Below are 22,400 nucleotides of genomic sequence, written 5' to 3'. Positions count from 1 at the left end.
GCCTGGGTGGCTCAGTCAGTTGAGTGTCCAACTTCAGCTCAGGTCACCATCTCTGAGGTCGCGAGTTCGAGCCCCGCATCAGGCTTGCTGCTGTCAGCACAGAGCCCCCTTCAGGTGTTCTGTCCCCCTCTCTCTCTCTCTGCCCTCCCCACTCATGTTCTCTCTCAAAAATAAAATAAACATTAAAAAAAAACTTTACTACTATTGCGTTTTTATTTCTCCTTATTTCTGTGGAGTCCTGCTTTGTAAATGATGATGCTATGTTATCTGTGCACAAATATCCTTATATTCTTGTGAATTGTCCCTTTAAATTATAAAATGACCTTTGTCTCATTTGATGTTTTTGACCTTTGCCCTGACTTTAACCTTGTCCGATGTTAATGACAAGCCTACTAAATTTTGTTTGCCATCAGCCCAATACAGCTCTGTTTTCATCTTTTCTGAAGCCTTTGTATTAGGCAAATCCCTTGAATCGAACATCAAGTTTTGTTTTGTGATTTCATCTGAAAGTCTTTTTTCTTGGAATAGATGGGTTTAGCCCTATTCATGTAATGGTTATGTTGTTTTATGCTGTGTTTTCACAGCCTTTCAGGTTCCTCTTTACCCTTTTCTTATGTGCTTGGTGTTTGCTTTGCTGTGTTGGGTGTGTTTCTCCCGAGGATTTGGAGGGTTTAAGTTTTATTCAAAAGGTTGCCTTTACAACTGTAATTGTACATAATACCCTCAGTCCTCTACCGCTGCAGACTGTTTCCGTTTACTGCTTGTTGAACAACGGTAACAGAGTACGTTTCCTTTTTCTTTATCCCTCCTGTCTCCACATCCAATGTCAAAGGATTTTATATTTCTTTAATGTTTGCTTTTTTTTGTTGTTTTTTAAAATTTTTATTTTTGAGAGAGAGAAAATGAACGGGCAGGGGCACGGGGGGGGGGGGGGACAGAGGATCTGAAGCAGGCTCTGCACTGGCAAGCCCCATGCAAGGCTTGAACTCATGAACCCAGAGATCATGGCCTGAGCCAAAGTTGGTCACTCAACCAACTGAGCCACCCAGGCCACCCTGGTGTCTGCTTTTTTCTTAAAATTAAGTATGTTTACACATACTTCTATTACTTGTTTAAAAATTTTTTTTTCTAATGTTTATTTATTTTTTGAGAGAGGAAGAGACAGAGCACAAGCAGAGGAGGGGCAGAGAGAGAGGGAGATGCAGAATCCCAAGCAGGCTCCAGGCTCTGAGCTGTCAGCACAGAGCCTGATGCTGGACTCAAACTCATGAGCCTTGAGATCATGAACTGAGCCAAAGTCAGATACTTAAACAACTGAGCCACTTGGGCACCCCTTGATCTTTTTTTAATCTGCTTTAAATGAAATATTTCCACCCCTGGTTATAAAAAATGAGGAAATCAATGTGCTTTAAAGACCCCTTCCTTTACTTTCCCTTCTCATCCCAATTTTTGTTAGTTAGACCACTTCTACATTACTGGGTCTATAAAATCATACATTCTGCTCTGTAATTATCAGCCCCACGTTTGTGTTCATCTGGGTCCTCCAGGGAAGCAGACTCAGAACCCCCAGTGATTTCACCAAAGTGTCCCCACCCCCTTGCCACACCCTTATTTTGTGGCATCCCATCCTGTGATCCATCCCGTCTCGCGATGTCATCTTGAGATCTCGTGGAGATCTTGCTTTAGTTTTTTCAAGCACAATTTATGGAAATGATAGGCTCTGAGTTTCTCGCGTTCAAAAACGTTTGTTGCCTTTATCCTGAAAAGGTTTGGCTGCATACGAAATTCTTGGGCGGTACTTTATTTCTTGAGAAATGCATACATATTGCTTCATTGTCTTCTCTGCCACAATGATACCTGAAACCAGCCTGATTTTCTTTTTTTTCTTACAAGCGATGTAAATGCCTTGCTGCCCCAAGAATTACTGCTTTGTTTATGAAGTCCATGAACTTCACTGTTACACATTTTGGAATTATCATTGCGGATGGATAGTTCCTGGGAAAAAAAATGGATTGGGTGTGTGGATTCAGCTCATCTTTTTAATTTGGTCATTTTTCTTAGATCTTTTTTTTTTTTTTCTTTTTTAAGTAATCTCTACACTCAACATGAGGCTGGAACTCATCACCCCCAGATAAAGAGTCGTATGCTTTACCGACTGAGCCATCCAGGGACCCCCAAAACGAATACTAAGAATGAGTCATGTTTTTGTCGTAGGATCACTTAATGACTAGTTCATTCCACAAATTGTTTAGCATACGTTCATTAAGCAACTCTAGGCCAGGTACTGTTCTAGGCCCAGGGACTAGAGGTTTTTGGTTTTGTTTTGTTTTGTTTTGTTTTAAATAAGCTCTACGCCCAACATGGTGCTAGAACTCACCACCCCAAGATCAAGAGTCACATATTCTACCAAATGAGCCAATCAGGCACCCCATTTCTCTTAAATCTTTAAATATTTCTTCTAACACATTATTTTCATCTAATTCTAGGGTAAATAAGCACCCTATTCCCATTGTTCGTAGGAAGGGTTTTATATATTCGGGTCTACTGTCACCTTGGTGGTAAACTTGGCCAGCTCCTCCTGAGAGATCTAGTTTTCTCCCGTTTGATTTCAGGAGCTTCTGTCAGCCCTCTCTTGTTTCTGTTCATTTGTCTGAGAGAGAGAGAAAGAGAGAGCAGGGAAGGGGCAGAAGGAAAGGGAGAGAGAGAATCTTAAGCAGGTTCCATGTTCCAGGGCGGAGCCCGACAGGGGGCTCCATCTCACGACGATGAGAATGTGACCTGAGCCAAAATCAAGAGCTGGACACCTAACCAACCAAGCCCCCCAGGCGCCCCAGCCCTCCCCTGTTTTATGGTTGGGGATTTCACTGCCTCCAAGCTTCGTGAAAGATGGTATTTATGTTTATGTCTCATACTCTTCCTTACTCAGGTAATTTCTGAAAGAGGTGTGGAAAATTTCAACTGTATTTCACCACGTCCAAAACAGATCCATTTTCAATCCTTTCTCCAGACTGTTCTATTATTTTTTTAATTTTTTTTTAATGCTTATTTATATTTGAAGGAGAGAGAGGCAGAGCATGGGCAGGGGAAGAGCAGAGAGAGAGGGAGACACAGAATCCGAAGCAGGCTCCGGGCTCTGAGCTGTCAGCACAGAGCCCGACGCGGGGCTGGAACCCACAAACTGTAAGATCATGACCTGAGCCAAAGTCAGACACTTAACCAACTGAGCCATCCAGGCGCCCAGGAAATTTTAATTTCCCCTCTGTTAGGATGATCACTGGTCACCCAAACCAGAATACTGGAAGCAAAAGACAGTGACATAAATATAATGCCATTAATATGACTCATATTAATCCCTGAGGATTAACTCTAGGAAAGCAGGAGGTACCGTCACCCTACCTCAAGGGTGCTTACCTTTTGATTATTGAGTTTGGAGTTTCTATTGCAGTCTTATTTTCAACTGGAGAACCTTGTTTCTCCCCTTCCCCCACCGTCCAGCAGTGTTAGAGTCCACTCACCCTCTGGAAAACACCACCCACCCATCCTCAGTCTAGACAGGAATTAGATGGGGTGGTTCAGGGTCCCTGTCCTTGGGCATATTGAAGATATTGCAGATTCTGTCACTAAACCAGAGGCTCACTTAGATGGGTGCCTGTGTCCTCTCGTCTCCCTGCACAGGTCCCTGCACATAAACTGTAATCCTAGGCAGGGACGGACAGCAGCTTTTCTTATCATTCTTTCAGGAACCAGGAATCCCACCCTCTACAGCCCCGTCTCTTGTGAGGAAGTTTTAGATCCTGTTACCCACAGAATTGAACTCCCAGCCTTCTCTGCCTTGTTCCAGATTTAGGGTCCAGCAGTCCAATGGCTTCAGGCCAGCACCCCACTTTGGATTTCTTCCCTATTTCTAGTCCACGGAGATATGCTCAATGTCTTTGAGTCTGATTTTATGTTTAATTTTTGTTCTTTTTTCTATCTATTTCTTTGCTATATTTAAGGGATGAACTTACAGTGCTATATTAAATAGAAATATCTGTATGATTTCTACTTTGGGAAATGTTCCATTCGTAAATGTTAGGCCACAAAGAAAAACCTTGAAAAATTCCAAAAATCAACACTCACACTGACCCAATGCAATAAAATTATAAATTAACCACAATGTGACGTTATAAATCACTCAAGTCAGGGAAGAAAGAGGAAATAAACGCCAAAATTATAAACTCCCTTGAAATAAATTTCAACACAAGAGTTATTGAACAACGTTGGTTCACAGCATTTATCGCTCTCTGACATACTTTATGTTTTACATTTCAAAAAAAATTGTCTGTCTTCCTCCAGCTAGAATGTATGCTCCCTGCAGGAAGACACTTTGTTTCTGTTTCGTTCATTGCTGTTCTGTTCATTCTGTTCATCCCCAATGGTGGAAACACTCTGTTTACATAGCAAGCACTCAATAAATATTCGCGAAATGAAGTGTTGAACAAAATTAATCTCACGTGTGCAAGACTGGTTCCACATTAGAGAATTTGTTAGTGTTGGCAGACAGCCCCTCCTTTCCTGCCCGTCACTCCCTTGCAGTGTATTCAATAAAGTTCTATCTCCGCAAAGAAAAGAAGAGGAGAGGAGAGGAGAGAAGAGAAGAGAAGAGAAGAGAAGAGAAAGGAAGAGAAAAGAAAAAAATTTGTTAGTGTTATTCTCTGTAGCAATACATTAAAGTGTTACAGCAAACACTCGGCCCCCAGGAAGTGACAATCGACAAGCACTTGGGGAATCAGAAAAGTTTATTTCTCAGTGGTGCGGGCCCAGCGGAGTCACCTGCAAAGGCTAAGCATCCGGCTCAGGTTCTCCCGATCTTTTATACATATGTGCTTCCAGGTTGGGCAAGACTAGGACAGTCAAGCTTCTGGTTCCCAGCGGCTGGCCGATGCAAGCAAGGTTGCAAAAGCCAAAAGCATGCAAAGGGAGTATCTGACCTCAAACATCTGGTTGGCCCTTGTTATTTGTATTTATCAGCTTTCCTCCTCAAAGGGAGGAAAACTCTGGGTCCATAAACTATTTGGTAAAATTCAAGCGTGATTTCTATTTTCAAAAATGCTTAGTAAGCTGGGAATACAAGGAAGATTCCTAAACCAGATAGGAGATCTTGCTACCAGAAGCTTTCAGTAAACACAACACCCCATGGTGAAATATTAGAAATATTCCCATCAAAAATCAAGACAATCCATGGATACTTGGGTTTCTTCCATGTCTTGGCTATTGTAAATAATGGTGCTGTAAACACAGAGGTGCATGTATCCCTTTGAATTAGTATTCTTGTATTCATTGGATAAATACCTAGTAATGCAATTGCTGAATGGATGGTAGGGTGGTTCTATTTCTAACTTTTTGAGGAATCTCCATACTGTTTTCCACAGTGGCTGCACCAGTTTGCATTCCCACCAACAGTGCAAGAGCGTTCCTTTTTCTTCACATCCTTGCCAACACTTGCTTCTTGTGTTGTTGATTTTAACCATTCTGACAGGTGTGAGGTGATAACTCATTGTAGTTTTCATTTGCATTTCCCTGACAGTAAGTGATGATGAACATATTTTCATGTGTCTGTTGGCCATCTGGATGTCTTCTTTGGAGAAATGTCCATTCTTGCCTTCTGCTCATTTTTCAACTGGGTTATTTGTTGTTTGGGTGTTGAGTTTTGTCAGTTCTTTATATATTTTGGATACTAACCCTTTATCAAATATGTCATTTGCAAATATCTTCTCCCATTCCGTAGGTTGCCTTTTAATTTTGTTGATGGTTTCCTTCACTGTGCAGAAGCCCAAGATATGGAAGCAGCCCAAATGTCCATCCACAGATGAATGGATAAAGAAAATGTGGTATATATATATATATATATACAATGGAAATTATCCACCTTCCAAAAAAGAATGAAATCTTGCCATTTGCAATGAAATGGATGGAAGGAGCTAGAGAATACAATCCTAAGCCAGTCAGTCAGAGAAAAATAAATACCATATAATTTCACTCATCTGTGGAACTTAAGAAAAAAACAAATTAACAAAGGGCTCAAACTCACAAACTGTGAGATCATGACCTGAGCCAAAATTGGCCATTTAGCTGACTGAGCCACCCAGGCACCCTGACTCTTTTGTTTTTAATTTAGTGATTTATCACTTATATATAACACCCAGTGCCCATCATAACAAATGTTCTCCTTAATGCCCATCACCCATTTAGCCCATCCCCCACCCACCTCCTTCCACCGACCCTCAGTCTGTTCTCTATTGTTAAGAGTCTCTTATGGTTTGCTTTCCTCTCTCTCTCTCATTTTTTTTCCTTCTCCTATGTGCATCTGTTTTCTCCCTTAAATTCCACATATGAGTGAAATCATAGGGTATTTGCCTTTCTCTGACTGACTTACTTCACCTAGCATCATACACTCTAATTCTATCCACATCATTGCAAATGGCAAGATTTCATTCTTTTTGATGGCTGAGTAATATTCCGTTGTGTGTGTGTATTTGTGTGTGTGTGAGTGTAGACAATTTACAGACTTATTTATAGAGAACAGACTCTTCTTTACAGACTTTTAATTGTAGAGAACAAACTGTTGGTTACTAGAGGGGAGGGGAGCGGGGGGGGGGTAGGTGAAATAGGTGATGGGGATTAGGGAGTTCTAGATATATGATAGATAGATCTCTCTCTCTCTATATATATATATATATGTTATATATATATGATATATATAACATATATGCTTGTCTGCATTAAAAAAAAGTCAAGGGACGCCTGGGTGCCTCACTCAGTTAAGCGTCTGACTCTCGGTTTCGGTTCAGGTCATGATCTCAAGGTTTGTGAGTTTGAGCCCCACGTTGGGCTCTGTACTGGCAGTGTGGAGCCTGTTTGGGACTCTCTTTCTTTCTGCCCCTCCTCTGCTTGTGCTCTTTCTCTCTGTCTCTCTCTCTCTCTCTCTCTGTCAAAAATAACCATTAAAACAAAGTCAAGACAAGAATGTCTGCAGACTTTACAACTATCCCAAGAAGTCAAGAAGAAGTAAATGGTAATAAAAATATGGTGGTGGGGCAGAGGCTGGAGAAGACCCCTGAGATGCTCTAGTGCAGCCCACCTAGCAGGCTGGGGGACACTGGTGGTCCATGTGCGGTGTGGTAGATGTAGGCACTGCCTTTCCCACAGGGAAGCTGCATCATGGAGATCCTCCTCCTCTTCACCCTTTGGCAGTCGGGGCCCTGGCACATGACTTGGACTCTGTCAAAGGATCTATCCACCCACAAGTCTAGAACACATGATGCAGAGTAAGGGAACAGTCCAAAGTTTGAAGGCTTCCTCATGAGTCTGTAATCTACACCCATGTTGTCCCCCAAATTCCTTTTCCGCTTCAGACAGCCAGAGTGGATTTCTGTTGCTTGCAGTCAAGAACCTTAGCTGGTACACTGGGGTTTCCACATATATGGCCTTTTTCCAACTCAGGTGGTACCTAATATTGTGCATTTCTTATGGTAATCCACTCGTGCATTTGTTCAAACAGCTCTGTTCCAGGGACTGAGACTACAGCAATGTTAGAAGTATCATCAGTGTTAAGAGCCCAAATGTCCATCGATGGATGAATGGATAATGAAGATGTGGTATATATATACAATGGAGTATTACTTGGCAATCAAAAAGAACGAAATCTTGCCATTTGCAACTACGTGGATGGAACCGGAGGGTATTATGCTAAGCGAAATTAGTCAGAGAAAGACAAATACCATATGACTTTACTCATATGAGGAATTTAAGATACAAAACAGGTGAACATAAGGGAAGGGAAGGGAAGCAAAAATAATATAAAAACAGGGAGGGAGACAAAACATAAGAGACTCCTAACTACAGAGAACAAACTGAGGATTACTGGAGGGGTTGATACATAGGGGATAAATCACCGGAATCTACTCCTGAAATCATTGCACAATATGCTAACTAACTTGGATGTAAACTAATCAATCAATCAATCAATAGATTAATTAATTAATTAAACATTTTTTTCAAAGTATCATCAGTGTTCTTCTAGCTTTTTGTGGGGAAAATCCATATTTCTGATTTTCCAATCTGTACTACCTGAACCCTTACTGAAATCAATCTAGTATTCAAAATATGGAACCAACACTCACAGCAGTAAGCACCTTAGCATGTTAGCTCATGCTGAGGTGAACCAGTTGAATAGTGGGAAGAAGCTCTGGGTTTGGGTTCCATCCTTGGTGCTAGAAAATTCAGAGACCAGAGGGAATGTTTATATTGAGGGTTTTGCTGCCATCTAGAGGACGTGTCTAGTACTGAACTGTGTGCACCGAAATTCAGAGCCCCAACCTGGAGGCTGCTTTTTTTTTTTTTTTTTTTTTTACATTTATTTATTTTTGAGAGACGGAATGAGGCAGAGCATGACCAGAGGAGGGGCAGAGAGAGGAGACACAGAATCTGAAGCAGGCTCCAGGCTCTGAGCTGTCGGCATAAAACCTCTGTTTTATAAGGGAATTAACTAAAACTTCAGAACTCAAATTCAATTCAGTTTCAAATACAAATGCAATTTAAATACAGACTCAAAATTCATCTATTTACAAACTGTCCCTGAACTATTTGTTTACTTCCCAGTGAGATGTTGACCCACAGGGAAACACACATAGTGTGAGAAATAGAGTGGAATTCAGAGTTTGCATCAGCTAGGTCAAGTCAAATCTTCCTTGATCTCTGGCACAATTCTAAAGGATCCTTCTTGGTCCTTTAAGCGTCCGACTTCAGCTCAGGTCATGATCTCGCAGGTCATGGATTCAAGCCCTGTGTCGGGCTCTGTGCTGACGGCTCGGAGCCTGTGGCCTGCTTGGGATTCTGTGTCTCCCTCTCTCTCTGCCCCTCCCTCCTCTCTCTCGCTCTCTCTCTCAAAAGTAAATAAAAATTAAAAAAAAAATTAACATGTACCTTTGAAGTTTCCTTGGAAGTTAGGCATAGCCACGTGACTTGTGTAAGGTGAGCAGCTCTGAGACCTGGCACATTCTTCAACATGGCCCCCTTTGCACTGATGTCAGAACAGTGGAATAATGCCCGGTGATGAAGTCAATGCCAACTCATGTCCCCGAGTACCACAATAAGCAGAGGCCCCCTGTGGACCTGTGTGGGACATGTAAGATGAGTGAAGAATAAGCTTTGTTGTTTCGGCCCCTGGTTATTAGAGTTGTGTGTTACTGCAGCATAACCTGGCCTACACTGACTGATACAGCAGACCTGGAGAAAGGACAGAATGGGCTCTTAAGGGTAACAAAGGCCCGTTGCTTCTCGGCCTTTTAGCTAAGATCAAGTGAAGAGTGACAAAGGCCTTGAATAGATATTTCTCCAAAGATACACAAATGGGCATTTAGCACACGAAAAGGTGCTCAGGGCACCTGGCTCGCTCAGCTCAGTTGGCAGGGCATGTGACTTTTGATCTTGGGTTGTAAGTTTGAGTCCCACATTGGGTGTAGAGATTACTTTAAAAAACAGTCTTAAAAAAAAAAGATGTTCAGGGGCGCTGGGGTGGCTCAGTCCGTTAAGCATCTGACCTCGGCTCAGGTCATGATCTCACCGTTCCAGAGTTCAAGCCCCATGTCGGGCTCTGGGCTGACCCCTCAGAGCCTGGAGCCTGCTTCAGATTCTGTGTCTCCTTCTCTGTCTCTGCCCCTCCCCCACTCATGCTCTGTATCTCTCTCTCTCAAAAATAAACATTAAAACAATTAAAAATAAATAAATAAATAAGATGTTCAACATCGCTAGCTATGAGAAAAAGGCAAATGAAAGCCACAATGAGAAACCACTTCTCACAGCCATTAAGATGGCTATTGTTTTTTTTTTTTTTTTTTTTGAAATAAAACCAAAATCAGAAACGAACAAATGTTGATGAGAAACTGGAACCTTTGTGCATGGCTGGTGGGAATGTAAATTGGTGGAGGCATCGTGGAAAATAGTTTGGCATTTCCTTAAAAAAATGGACAGAATTACCACATGATTCAGCAACTCCACTCCTAAGTACATATCCCCAAAATATCAAAAGTAAGGACCTAACCGATGTTATCTATCAATGCCCATAGCAGTATTATTCCCAGTAGCCAAAAAGTCGAAACAACCCAAGGATGAACAAAAAGTGATGTCTACGTACAATGGAATATTACTCGGCCTTTAAAAAAGAATACATGGGGCGCCTGGGTGGCGCAGTCGGTTAAGCGTCCGACTTCAGCCAGGTCACGATCTCGCGGTCCGTGAGTTCGAGCCCCGCATCGGGCTCTGGGCTGATGGCTCGGAGCCCGGAGCCTGTTTCCGATTCTGTGTCTCCCTCTCTCTCTGCCCCTCCACCGTTCATGCTCTGTCTCTCTCTGTCCCAAAAATAAAAAAAAAAAAAACAAAAAAAAAAAACGTTGAAAAAAAAAAAAGAATACAATTCTGACATGCCACAATAGGAATGAATCACCAAGTGAAATAAGCCAGTCACGAAAGGACAAACATTGTGCAATTCCATTGTTATGAGATACCTACAACAGTCAAATTCAGAAAGACAGAAAGTGGAGTAGCCAAGGGGGAGAGGGAGGAGGAACGGGGAGTCAGTGTTTAACGGGTACGGAGTTTCAGTTTGGGAAGATGAAAACGTTCTGGAGATGGATGGTGATAATGGTTGCATAACAGCATGAACGTGCTAAATGCCGCTGGATTATACACTGAAAAATGGTTAAAATGGTAAATTTTATGCTATGTATATTTTACCACACACACACACATACACACACACACACGTACACAAAGTAACAGCCTCAGTCCACATACTGTGGTATTTCCACAGATAGAAGGAAGCTTTGGAGGGGTGATGAAGGTGGCTGGAGCCCGCTCCCAGACTTGAGATCAAAGGAAACCCAAGGGATTGAAGGACCCTCAGAAGTCAGTTAACTTGGGCTTCTCATGTTGCAGAATCAAGTGTGAGATGCGGTGAGAGGAGAGGACTTTGCTCAGTCCTGTGGTTTCCAGGCCACCAGAAATACAAATATATCTGTACTTCCTGACTTCTGAATATGGACTATAAGCCGTAAAAGAAGTGTGAAGTCTTCCTATTTAAACCTTTGCTTCCAAATCTCCCCATACACTTGATTGTTAGCTGGCGACGAAACTGGGGAAAGAGCAGGAAGAATGTGCAAACAGAAAACCTGACAAGAGGCCCCAGGTCTAAGTGGATGACTTTTTATAGGGAGGAACATTCACATGTGTGACTTTAGATGCGTATATACCTTAAAGCCATGACAGTAATAAAAACATTTCTAGGGGTGCCTGGGTGACTCAGTTGGTTGGTCGTCTGACTTCAGCTCTGGTCATGATCTCAGGTCATGATCTCAAGCCCCTCGTAAGGCTCTGTGCTGACAGCTTGGAGCCTGGAACTTGCTTCGGATTCTGTGTCTTGCTCTCTCTCTGCCCTCCCCCCGCTCACACACACACACTCTCTCTCTCTCTCTCTCTCTCTCTCTCAAAAACAAATGAAGAAAACATTGGGGGAAAAAAACCATTTCTAGGTCGGTGCACCTGGGTGGCTCAGTCAATTGAGCATCCAACTTTGGCTCAGGTCATGATCTCATAGTTTGTGAGTTTGAGCCCCTCATCAGGCTCTCTGCTGTCAGTGCAGGGCCCGCTTTGAATCCTATGTCCCTCCCACCCCCGCCTTCTCTGCCCTTCCCCCACTTGTGCTCTCTCTCTCTCAAAAATAAACATTAAAAATTTTTTTTCTATGTCTACAGGTGGAATTAAATGAATGATATCAAGAGCACGCTCTAAAGTTGCACAAACAAGTTGTGTCTTTCCACAGTGACAGCTTTATGCAGTCCTAAAGCAAGGTAATGTAATTGTCAAGCAGGTTCAGGATTCCAAACTCAGGGACATCGCACCACGTAATTAACTCAGCTTCTTATACAGCACGAAAAGCAGAACATAAGACAAGTCACACGACAAACAAGATAACAGACCAAACTTGAAGTCAGTCTGTGGGCGCACAATGGAGATAAGCCTCTGGCCGGTCTGGGTCAGCTCCCGGCTCTTACCGCCCATCACGCTCCAGCAAGGAAGGATCTCGGTTCTGTTCGGAGATCCTTGGGCAGCCGCTGCTTTTTATTTTAAGTGGTAAGACATAGAGGGGTCATGTCTGAAGCGTCTGACAGTTTGCTGCAAAAATCCTCCCTTTTTAAAGGGATTTAATCAGGCTTGGGCCCCTGCAGACCTCAGGGGTATCAGCTGATACTGGTTTCTGCAACCCTGTAGCTGTACTGCCCTTAACTGCTTGTCTCACTGCTTGATACAGGCCTCTGCTTGACACGAGTGACTCCCTTGTTCTCTACATTTGGAATCAGACAGATGCATTTTATTTTAATTTAAAAAAAATTCACGGGGACGCTTGGTTGGGTCTGTTGGCTAAGCGTCCGGACTTCAGCTCAGGCCATGATCTCGCAGTTTGTGAGTTCAAGCCCCGCATCAGGCTCTGTGCTGACAGGTTGGAGCCTGGAGACTGCTTAGATTCTGTGTCTTTCTTCCTCCCCTGCTTGCACTCACTCTCTCTCTCTTTCAAAAATAAATAAATATTTTTTTGGGGCGCCTGGGTGGCTCAGTCGGTTGAGCATCCGACTTCGGCTCAGGTCATGATCTCGCGGTCTGTGGGTTCGAGCCCCGCGTCGGGCTCTGTGCTGACAGCTCGGAGCCTGAAGCCTGTTTTGGATTCGTCTCCCTCTCTCTCCGTCCCAACCCACTCGCATTCTGTCTCTGTCTCTCTCAAAGATAAATAAAAAAAAATAAATAAAAATAAATAAATAAATAAATAAATATGTTTTTCTAAATGTTTAAATATTTTTTCAGATGTATTTTAAATCTGAGCTCTGCCACTGAAGCAGAAACTGTTAGTCGCCCCTAATATCCATCCTTCCTTCTGATATAGAACTAGACCCTCCTATTCTATTAAGTGTTTTGTTGGGAGAGAGATGGCGCTAGTGAGAGAGAAAGAGAGCTCTAGAGAATCCCACAAGGGACGGAGAGAGAGAAGCAGGGCTCATCCAGGGCTCGTGTTTTACCCGAAGCGGCGCTCATGCTCACCCCACGCAAGACTCTTGCATGTGAAGCTTGAGCTCGCGAGCCGTGTGATCATGACCTGAGCTGAAGTCAGATGTTTAACCACTGAGCCACCCAGGCATCCTAAATTTATTTTTTCCAAAGGAACAAGACTCTGGGTCCAACATACACCGTTCAACACATAGCCCTGCTTTGCTGTGAGCCCATCAAAACACGGCTTCATCTAAATGTCACCACCGCCCCACCCTTCACTGGAATCCCAGGAAAATTCTATCCTACCCTTTGCTGAATCATCCCTGCGGGTGCTGAGGCCCTTCTCATGCTGTGTCCTGCTACCTCTGGGAGCAAGTGTTGGCAACCATAGGTGCTGTAACAGCAATGGTAGAGGGACAAGGGAGACACCGTGGCAGAAACATAGACCTCTGAGCGGGGGCTGGCAAACTTTTACCGTAAAGGGCCCGAGAGCAAACATTTTAGGCTTTGAGGGCCAGATGGACTCTTCTGTGACTCTGCTCAACTTTGCTCTGTGCTGCGAAAACCGCCATGGAGAATATGGAAATAATGAGCATGGCTGTGTTCCAATAAAACTTTATTTACAAAAATAGGCAAAGAATGGACTGGATCTGCCCCAGGATTCCTGGTTAGCCAACTCCTGCTTTGCAGTCACCCAGATCTGAGTTAGAATTCTGAGTCTGTGATTATCGATAGAAGCCCGGCAAGGCTTTCCTGAGCCTCAACGGCTCCATCTGTAAAATCAGAATAACGATACCTGCCCCCCCCACCAAAGGTGTTTAAAAAGGCTCTGAGATAACGCATAAAGGGTGCTTTGCCCATAATAGGTAACAATAATAAGTAGATGTACTGCCACAAGTATGACAGTTTAGAACCAGTTAAGTCTGCAAGGGCTGGATTAGTCAGGGAGGACTTCCTGTAGGAAGTGGATCTGGAGCTGAGGCCTGAAGAAAAGGCAGGAGATGGAGAGAAGAGCCAGAAGGGCACTCGACACTCAAGGATTATTATTAGTGCAAATGGTGGCCTGGTCACACTTACTCCCCTCTCCCTCAGACCCGATGAACACAGAGTCTTCAGGTCTCTGTCTCCTCTGTTACAGAGCACTTCTCAAGGCCAGCAACAGAGTCTAATCTTCCATGCATCTGCCCCAGGGCCTAGAACAGGGGCGAGACCGTCGATATAAATAACCAAAGCTAAGAAACAATTGCAGCAATAATGGCAATAGCAGTTACTATCTATTGAATGATTTCTGCAGGCCTAACTCTGTTCTAGATGCTTCAAATATATTATTTTTAAGTGTACAAACTGAGGGCTGCTGGAGGGGGGTAGGGTAGGGGTATTGGTAAGGGGATGGGCTAAATGGGCGATGGGATTGAGGAGGGCGCTTGTTGGGATGAACACTGGGTGTTCTATGTAGGTGACGGATCACTAGATTCTACTCCTGAAATCATTATTACATGGTGTTAACTAACTTGGATTTAAATAAAATTTAAAAATTGAAAAAAAAACATAGAGGTACAACTGCCCTCTGAGACAGGTGATATGGTCATTTTACAGATGCCACCCATCAAGGGTAAATAATTTACCCGAGGACATATACTGGGTTGGGATAGGTCTCCAGCGCACTAATGTTCTCAAACCTACATTCTTTCTGGACCTCGAGATCATGACCCGAACCGAAGTCAGACCGCTTAACTGACTGAGCCACTCAGGCGCCCCCAAACTTACATTCTTTCTGGTATGAGGTGCCATCTTTTAAGAACAGACATGTCATGGACACTTAGAAGATGTTTAAGGAGTGGTGACCACCATAATCTGGATTCTGTCTCCCCTGCCCATCCAAAGGTTGTCACTATAAAGAGATGGGCTCACCTCGCTCTGCCATGGACAGTGAGGAAAGACTAGACAAGAAGTGCCTTTTGATCCCTTTATGCACAGACCCCACCCCCACCCCCCAAACAAGACCTTCCTCTTTCTAGAACATGGGCCTCATTTTCCCTCTTCTTACCTTGCCTTGGGATTATGGGGCAGCTCTGGTCTTTCCAGCTTCCCAGTGGTATAATTAGCTGATGTGGTTCCGGCAGTCTGTGCAAAGTGGGATTACACAAGTCTGAGGGGCTATCGTCATATCTGACTATCTGCATAGCTGACCGTTGCCTGACGCAGCGAGGGCAAGGTTCAGCTTCTCTGGACATTCAGCTGTTACCAAAAGAAGTCTTACATACGTTTGTACCAAAATATAACTATAGGCTTGGATAGACTTCTGGATAGAAAATTCATCCTTGAGCATCTCAGTTTGACAAACCCCACTTCAGGTGGAGTCTATCCCCGGCCTCGTGGGGTTTTTGTGGCTTTGCTTGACCTGAAAACAAAAGTTCTCAGGGCACTTGGGTGGCTCGTTCAGTTAAGCCTCCCACTCTTGATTTCAGCTCAGGTCATGATCTCATGGTTGTGAGTTCAAGCCTCACATCAGGCTCTGCACTGACAGTGTGGAGCCTGCTTGGGATTCTCCCTCCCTCTCTCTCTGCCCCTCCCCCAATCACGATGTCTCTGTCTCTCTCAAAATAAATAAATAAACTTGAAAAGAAAAGAAAAAAAAAAAACAAACCCTGGAGGTGTCCTGCATTTCTGCATTCAGACCCACGTATCACACTTGTTTCTAACTTTTTTTTAAATTTATTTTGAGAGACAGAGTGCAAGTGGGGAAGGAACAGAGAGGGAGAGAGAGAATCCCAAGCAGGCTCTGCACTGCCCAATGTGGGACTTGATCCCGTGAACTATGAGATCATGACCTGAGCCGAAATCAAGAGTTGGATGTTCAACTGACTGAGCCATCCAGGTGCCCCTGTTTCTGACTCTTCTAAGTCAGGACAAAGAGAGGGAGTTTAAGTCAGAAAACCGGGACCTGAAAACCTCTCGGTTACTTCCGTTCTCAAAAAAACACACCCATGTGAAACCTGGTTATCACTTCCAAATCACAGGACCCATTAAATTTGCCAGACCAGATCTCGATGCAGCGTGGTATAAAGAAAAGGGGGGCTTTGGACGCAGACAGAACCACGTTCCCATCCTCGGCTCTGCCTTTTTATTCACTAAAAGATCTTTGGCAGTTCATTTCATCTCTCTGACGACAAGTTTTTCATTTGCAGAATGAGGCGAATAATAATACCTAACATCCCAGGCTGTCGTGAGGATTAAACACAACACTACTTGACGAAATGAAAAGTCCCTAGGACGACAGCCGGCATACAGTCTGCACTCAACAAACGTGAGTCTCTTGTCTCTATCTTTTTATGTAGATACCGAGCATGTAGGAATAGATCCTTATAATAACGGTATCTGGGGGAAACGTCATCCAAATTTATTTGATGACTGTGGGTAGACAGGCAATCAAAGGACAGGGGCAAGAGGATTGATTACAAAGGTTCAGGCTCACTTGTCTCCTTTTGAGGGTCAGGGAAACAAAACAATTTTAAGTTAAACATCAGTCTCTACATACTAGTCATCAGAATCACCAAGACTGATATTACATCAGAGCCTATGTGAGACTCTTCCTCACCTGCAAAATGAGAGCTCTTATGGCGATTAAGTCTTTCAAAAGGGATGTCCAGTGGGTGCTCAAAAATGCTAGCTGAAATTATCACCATGGTGGCAATGATTGTTACTATTATTACACCGTGAGAGGCTTCAGCTTTCGGATCCTCAGGCTATGGGGACTTGTGTGACGCCCTTGCCAAGATCCCTTCTAACTTTGTTTCGTTTCTTTACAGCCGTCACTCCCAGCAGCACATTAAAGATATGGGCAGTCCGAACCTGAGGCCCTACAGATGCCCTAGAATCCCTGCAACTTTGTGACCCTTATAAACACATTCCTTTGGCTTCACTCCTGGACACTCTGAACTTGCAGGTGTGGAGTCGGGGTGGAGCACGTATGTTCGCCCACTGTTTCCCACTCCTCTCTTGGGTCACTCCAGACCCTCTTGGTCTCGTGTGGCTCTGGTTCTAGCTCTGCATGGGCTCTAGGCAACTTCACACAGGGGTGATCTGACGGTACCTCCCTTCTTGCCCCTACTGTGCCTCTCTCCTCTGCCCCAGGGCTTCCATATTGACAATGCCTGGGGGCTGTATGCACAGCCCTGAGGTGCCAGAGAGTTAAGCCCTGTGGAGTGATGATGGGATCAGTCAATGGGAGATGAGAGCTGGTGGGTGCATTTATACAGGTTCTTGGGCACAACCCTACAGACCCAGCAATGCTTCCCACTTGGTAGCAGCCCACTCAATAACACCATCTCACATTGACTCCCCTCTGTCCCTGATTCACTCCCCTTGTTCTTCACTCCTGCTCCCTGGGCGTGTGCTCCTTGACATAGTCCTGCTGTGAGCCCTCTGCCCTCAGCTCTGCATCCTGGGGAACCTAGGCTAAACCTTACTGGGTGATTGAGATTTGGGAGTTATTCACCAGCATGATGGCAATAAAAACACTATGAGTAGTGGTGAGTGGAGATGCAAATAATCCCGTGCAAGCAGAGGGGAACCTCATCCATCACAATTACTCAGGCTTTTGCCTCTCATTGAAATGAAGTTTAGTGATAGGTCTGCCTTCTGGTTGAAAACTGCCAATTCCAGTCACACTATGAAAAGCCACAGGGCTCCTTTGGCAGCTTCCAAGAAGCAGGTGCAGGACAGACCTCGCTAAAGAGCAGGCCCAGGATCTAACTGTAAAAGTGGCAGAGTTGGGGCACCTGGGTGACTCAGTGGGCTGAGCATCCAACTTTTGATTGATCTTGGCTCAGGTCATGATCTCATGGTTGGTGAGATCAAGCCCCACGTCGGGCTCTGTGCTGACAGCGAGGAACTTGCTTGGGATTCTCTCTCTCCCTCTCTCTCTCTCTCAAAATAAATAAATAATTTTCAGTTAAATAAATAAAATAAAAAAGTAGCAGAGTTGAAAAACAGAATGCATAGGCGCACCTGGGTGGCTCAGTCAGTTAAGCCTCTGACTTTGACTCAGGTCATGATCTCATGGTCTGTGGGTTTGAGCCCTGCATCAGGCTCTGTGCTGGCAGCTCAGAGCCTGGAGCCTGCTTCAGATTCTGTGTCTCCCTTTCTCTCTGCCCCTCCCCACTCATTCTCATTCTCTCTCTCTCTCTCAAAATAAATATGAAAACAAAGAAAAAGAGAATGCATCATCTTGATGGCCTCCCAGTTATAGTCTGAGTGTGAAGGATAAGAGTGGAATCTGAGCTGTGAAATGATGATGTTTGAGTAGATTCGCCTGAGAAGTTTGAACCTGGAAACACCTCAAACCTCCTTCTCTCAGAGGAGACTATACCGCAACCTCTGCTGAGGCAGAAGCCCTGTAAGATGCCACATGTCCTACTGAAGATTCACCCCTCTGCTCTTGCCTCTTTCAAAGTAAGTAACCGAAGTCAGCTCTCTGTATCCTAGACAAGAAAAAGTCTCTGCTCTGGGAGAAAATAGTACACGTACCATAGGGCTTGCGGGCCCTGGCCACAACATATGGGAAGAACCCAGGGGGCTTGTGAGAGAGCAGATTTGAAGCTGTTTGATTGGGGGAGAGGTGAAAGATATGCCTGGGCAAGGGGAGTTTCCCCCACTTGGGGGCCCTTCATCCACAAGTCAAGATCCAGAGCTGTGGACACGATACCTAAAGCTAGTCCTAATTGACTGTTGGGATGGAACTTGGCCTAGAGAAATGAAAAGGATATTACCAGAACTTCCTTGACACAGCATCAAGGAAAGGTCAAAAGGATTATAGAAGTATGGACATTGGAACTGATTCACTGTGTAAGACCTAAGAACCCATCAGAGGACACCGCATTTTTTAAGGCCATCAGCATCTCTGAGACACCCAATGGTGACCGTCCTCTCTCGGTTAGTGTGGACAGTGAGAGGTCAAGAGGCCAGGTGACTGCATTTAAATATCAAAGGAAAGTGAGTGTAATTATTGTGTTGGAAAGCAGAGCTGAACCAGCCATCAAGGTTCCTTGACCCACAGGGATCTGGAGAAATGGCTAACAGATCATGGTATTACTAGAGGGGAGGAAGATGCAGACAACTGAGCACAGCATGCTTCTTTATATAATTAAAAAGAAATCAAGAACTCATGAGCAGAAGGCTAATGTCAGCTGCCATAATGGAAACCACATTCCTTCTCAAGTTCCCAAGTGAACGTTAGTTCACAGGCCCAGAGCTCAGTGTTTGAAAGGGAAGCCAGGTCCCCTTAAGGACGGACTGTGCAATACCACCATAAATCTCTATAGTAAAATTTTCCCCAATCATTCTAGGGAGACTTGAGGTCATATGCCAGGGTAACTACGCGCCACGGTAAAAAGAATACCCAGATCTGAGATAAGACTGATTGGAACCAGGAGACGTCACATGCTCCTGTGCCTACAATGAAGGCTAATCGAGTCCAGGCTCAAATCTAGCTGACAATGGGCCCCATGAGTCTTCAGACCCGCTCGGTGGTTATTTCCTCAGCCCCAAAGTAGGAATTGTGTTAATGCAGTAGACACTGTTGGTACCTGGCCCACATCCCCTGGGCACTTAACTATTTCTGTGCACTGTAATCAGATAGCTTCCTACTGCAAGCATCGGTGAGTCTTTGGCTGTGGTCTTTTGGCTGGCTTATACAGGGAGCAGGTTGGGCTTTCCAGAGAGAGAATCTCAGGTCAGAGAGGTGGGGATGTCAGAATGCATTAAGTCACGCCAGAGGATCCACTGGCTGACTATATTTCCTAAGAGGTCCCAGAGGTCACCCCCCTCTGTAAAACAAGGATTGAATTCATGAGAAGGCTACTGTTACTGGATTATTGAGGACCTGAATGGTGGCCCAGGTCTTACAGTAGGAGATGTTGTTATAGAATTGGATTCCTTAGTGTCAATGCTCATGACAGGATTCCAGAATAGCAGAGCCCATGTGACAGCCCTAAGTTGTCAGAGACATGATGGATATAATTTCCACACAGGTGGGAAAGGTACCAAGAGTGCATTGACCCACAGGGATATGTGGGAATGGCTAATGATGATTATGTTCTTGGAATGAATAGATGGTCAGTGTTATGGACTGAATGCTTGTGTCCAAAATTTATATGTTGAAATCCTAACTTCCTGATGTTATCACGAGGTAGGGCCTTTGGGGGGTGATTATTAGGTCATCAGAGAGCCCTCATGAGTAGGACGAATGCCCTTATAAAAGAGACCCCAGAGAGCTTTCTTGTGCCATCTGCCTTCTGAGGACGAAGAGAGAAGATGACCGTCTATGAACCAGGCTATCAGCAGACACAGAATCTGCCAGTGCCCTGATTTTGTACTCTCCAGTATCCAGAACTGTGAGAAATAAATGTTTGCTGTTCATGTCACCCAGTGTGTGGTATTTTTGTTATCGCGGCCTGAAGGGACTAAGACAGGCAGCAAACAAGGGTATTATGAGGCTCATATAATCAAAAGATCAAGATTAGATATCAGAAGGCTGATGTCACTACCATGATGGAAAAGTCATGATCTTTCTTCAGTTTCCAAACCTGAGACAGTTCTAAGAGCTGAGTCCAGCAAGAAAAAAGGAGGCTAGGGGCACCTGGGTGGCTCAGTTGGTTGAGTGTCCAACTTCGGCTCAGGTCATGATCTCACGGCTCGTGGGTTCAAGCCCCATGTCGGGCTCTGTGCTGACAGCTCAGAGCCTGGAGCCTGCTTCGGATTCTGGGTCTCCCTCTCGCGCTGTGCCCCTCCCTCACTCATGCTCTGTCTCTCTTTCTCTCAAGAATAAATAAAACATTTTAAAAATTAAAAAAAAAAAAGGAGGCCAAATCTTCTTCAGAAACCCTGAAATGTCACAACAAATATATATAGTAGCTATTCTCTCAATCCTTTCTCCAAATAGGCCTTTAGTCATTTCTGAGGCATAATCAATACAGATTTTCCTAGAATTTGGCAGAATCTTCACATTGGCTCCCTGACCTATTGAGTTAGAGTCATTAAATTTTTTTTTTTTTTTTTTTTTTTTTTAAGGAGAAAAAAAGGCCAACTGGAAGCTCCTGGAAACTATTCCTAACCTCTGGCCAAGACAATAAATCAAGCCACGTGGCATTCTGGGTAGAATGACAGATTACAGCCTCCCAGAAAGATGAAAGAATGATTGTGGTTCCCATTCTACTTTCCGTCTCATTCATGGGCGTATGGCCCTGCAAAACCCGGATGGATCATAGTGGATGGTGATGGACTAGTGTAAATTTAACCAAGATGTAGCCCTAACGTTAGTTGTCATTCCAGACTCACACAGCCTCTGACAATTAGGATGTGGCTATTGATTGAGCAAATACATTGTCTTCAAATTCCATTAAGAAGGAGGTTGTAAAGCAATTTGCATTCACCTGGGCTGGAGAATAGCACAAATCCAGCCTTGTCCTGTCCTTGTTCATTCTACTGATCTCAGTGCACTGGTCACTGTGCTCCAGTAAAATAGAACGGAGAAAGACAGGGATTTATTTATTTATGATGTTTATATGTTTATGTATTTTTGAGAGGCAGAGCGCGAGCAGGGGAGGGGCAGAGAGAGAGGGAGACACAGAATCCGAAGCAGGCTCCAGGCTCTGAGCTGTCGGCACGGAGCCCGACGTGGGGCTTGAACCCACAAACCATGAGATCATGACCTGAGCCAGAGTCAGACGCTTAACCGACTGAGCCACCCAGGTGCCCCAAGAGATTTATTTTTTAGAAACGATTGGCACCTGTGATTTAGGAGGTTGAGAAGTTCCACAATCTGCCATCTGCAAGCTGGACACCCAGGAAAGCCAAGGATATAATTTAGTCCAAGTCCAAGGGGCTGAGAACCAGGAGGGCTGATAGTGCAAACCCCAGTCTGAGAGCAGGAGACCATGCGATGGGATGTCCAAGCTCAAGCTGTGAGGCAGGAAAACAGGGGCTAAATTCCTCCTTCCCCCACCTTTTGCTCTATTCAGTCCCTCAGCAATCGTGTAATGCCCACCCACATTGGAGCAGGCAATCTACTTTGCTGAGTCTACCAACGCAAATACTAATCTCATTCAGAAACACTCTCACAGACACACCCAGAAATAATGCTTGCTTTGGGCATCTCGTGGCCAGTCAAGTTGACCCATAAAACTAACCATCACACTCAGTATCAAAATAGTCTAAGCAGTGCTGCTCAAGAGAGATATAACATGAGTCACATATGTAATTTTAGTCACCTCACTGAAAACAAGTCAAAGAGCGACAAATGAAATTAATAATATATGTATTTA

General features: G+C 44.3%; 2 long non-coding RNA genes across 2 annotated transcripts; one reads left to right on the top strand and one right to left on the bottom strand.

Moving 5' to 3' along the window:
- Positions 1-1,782: 1,782 nt before the first annotated feature.
- Positions 1,783-2,681, bottom strand: LOC125927581 (uncharacterized). Its single transcript, XR_007459375.1, has 2 exons — positions 2,552-2,681; positions 1,783-1,995 (listed from the first exon to the last, which is right to left on the bottom strand). It is a non-coding gene; the product is annotated as an uncharacterized LOC125927581 (long non-coding RNA).
- Positions 2,682-2,772: 91 nt separating this feature from the next.
- LOC125927580 (uncharacterized) lies at positions 2,773-20,501 on the top strand. Its single transcript, XR_007459374.1, has 5 exons — positions 2,773-2,889; positions 11,790-11,885; positions 16,266-16,384; positions 16,887-17,023; positions 18,289-20,501. It is a non-coding gene; the product is annotated as an uncharacterized LOC125927580 (long non-coding RNA).
- The last annotated feature ends 1,899 nt before the right edge of the window (positions 20,502-22,400 follow it).

This window comes from Panthera uncia, chromosome E1, assembly GCF_023721935.1.
Source record: "Panthera uncia isolate 11264 chromosome E1, Puncia_PCG_1.0, whole genome shotgun sequence".
In the NCBI taxonomy this organism is placed as follows: domain Eukaryota; kingdom Metazoa; phylum Chordata; class Mammalia; order Carnivora; family Felidae; genus Panthera; species Panthera uncia.
This window is presented reverse-complemented; position numbering and strand designations above follow the sequence as displayed.